The following is a 2500-nucleotide window of genomic DNA, read 5'->3' on the forward strand; positions in this document are numbered from 1 at the left end:
TATTCTCGAGGAGCGGTAGACTGCTTTTCAACCGAAGTCATAAAAGAGCCACACGCTCGACGCTACTCCCGACCGGTCCGAGCGAACCGAAAGTGCCTTCCTATAAATACCGAACGGCCGGCCGCTAGGTCGGCGACGCATGGGCTTACGCCCAGGCGTATGCCTGTGCAAACCGCCGTGAGAGCGTACCATCCCGCCGGCACGGTAAAACTTAGACTGAAAATATCGTCGAACATATCCTTTCATTTTATAACGTTCTATACATGAAAATTAATAAATTAACATGCAGGACATAATAAATTCACATTCTCATGTAAATCATGGGTTTAATTAATATTTTAAAAAATTTTAAAACCGCCCAGAACCGATGAGATGAAAATATTAAAACGATATTTTTGCATTTTCTTACGGTAAAACATTAACAAATAAGCGACTATAGCAATATAAAACTCCATTTGTAATTTAATTAATCAAAATTAATATTTTTCTTTGATTTTTCAGCGATCCAGAACCGATGAGACGAAAACATTTAAAACGATATTTTTGCATTTTCTTACGACAAAACATTAACAAATACGAGACTATAACAATATAAAACTACATATGTAATTTAATTAATCAAAATTAATAATTTTTTTTGATTTTTCAGTGATCCAGAACCGATAAGTCGAAAATTTTAACAATCATATTTTTGCATTCTGTACCGTGGATCGATCGTTAAACGCTATTGAACTAACGTCCGTGATGGTATAAATGCAGATTTTCGCTCCGTTTAGCCAAAATAACGAACTTTAGGTGCGCTCCGAAATATTTCAAAGTCCCAGCGGCGTATTGCTTCGCCTCTTAGAACCGATTAGTCGAAAATTTTAACAATCATATTTTTGCATTCTGTACCGTGGATCGATCGTTAAACGCTATTGAACTAACGTCCGTGATGGTATAAATGCAGATTTTCGCTCCGTTTAGCCAAAATAACGAACTTTAGGTGCGCTCCGAAATATTTCAAAGTCCCAGCGGCGTGTTGCTTCGCCTCTTAGAACCGATTAGTCGAAAATTTTAACAATCATATTTTTGCATTCTGTACCGTGGATCGATCGTTAAACGCTATTGAACTAACGTCCGTGATGGTATAAATGCAGATTTTCGCTCCGTTTAGCCAAAATAACGAACTTTAGGTGCGCTCCGAAATATTTCAAAGTCCCAGCGGCGTATTGCTTCGCCTCTTAGAACCGATTAGTCGAAAATTTTAACAATCATATTTTTGCATTCTGTACCGTGGATCCATCGTTAAACGCTATTAAACTAACGTCCGTGATGGTATAAATGCAGATTTTCGCTCCGTTTAGCCAAAATAACGAACTTTAGGTGCGCTCCGAAATATTTCAAAGTCCCAGCGGCGTATTGCTTCGCCTCTTAGAACCGATTAGTCGAAAATTTTAACAATCATATTTTTGCATTCTGTACCGTGGATCCATCGTTAAACGCTATTAAACTAACGTCCGTGATGGTATAAATGCAGATTTTCGCTCCGTTTAGCCAAAATAACGAACTTTAGGTGCGCTCCGAAATATTTCAAAGTCCCAGCGGCGTATTGCTTCGCCTCTTAGAACCGATTAGTCGAAAATTTTAACAATCATATTTTTGCATTCTGTACCGTGGATCGATCGTTAAACGCTATTGAACTAACGTCCGTGATGGTATAAATGCAGATTTTCGCTCCGTTTAGCCAAAATAACGAACTTTAGGTGCGCTCCGAAATATTTCAAAGTCCCAGCGGCGTATTGCTTCGCCTCTTAGAACCGATTAGTCGAAAATTTTAACAATCATATTTTTGCATTCTGTACCGTGGATCGATCGTTAAACGCTATTGAACTAACGTCCGTGATGGTATAAATGCAGATTTTCGCTCCGTTTAGCCAAAATAACGAACTTTAGGTGCGCTCCGAAATATTTCAAAGTCCCAGCGGCGTATTGCTTCGCCTCTTAGAACCGATTAGTCGAAAATTTTAACAATCATATTTTTGCATTCTGTACCGTGGATCCATCGTTAAACGCTATTAAACTAACGTCCGTGATGGTATAAATGCAGATTTTCGCTCCGTTTAGCCAAAATAACGAACTTTAGGTGCGCTCCGAAATATTTCAAAGTCCCAGCGGCGTATTGCTTCGCCTCTTAGAACCGATTAGTCGAAAATTTTAACAATCATATTTTTGCATTCTGTACCGTGGATCGATCGTTAAACCTATTGAACTAACGTCCGTGATGGTATAAATGCAGATTTTCGCTCCGTTTAGCCAAAATAACGAACTTTAGGTGCGCTCCGAAATATTTCAAAGTCCCAGCGGCGTATTGCTTCGCCTCTTAGAACCGATTAGTCGAAAATTTTAACAATCATATTTTTGCATTCTGTACCGTGGATCGATCGTTAAACGCTATTGAACTAACGTCCGTGATGGTATAAATGCAGATTTTCGCTCCGTTTAGCCAAAATAACGAACT

This window comes from Osmia lignaria, unplaced genomic scaffold (genome assembly GCF_051020975.1).
Source record: "Osmia lignaria lignaria isolate PbOS001 unplaced genomic scaffold, iyOsmLign1 scaffold0127, whole genome shotgun sequence".
Classification (NCBI taxonomy): Eukaryota; Metazoa; Arthropoda; class Insecta; order Hymenoptera; family Megachilidae; genus Osmia; species Osmia lignaria.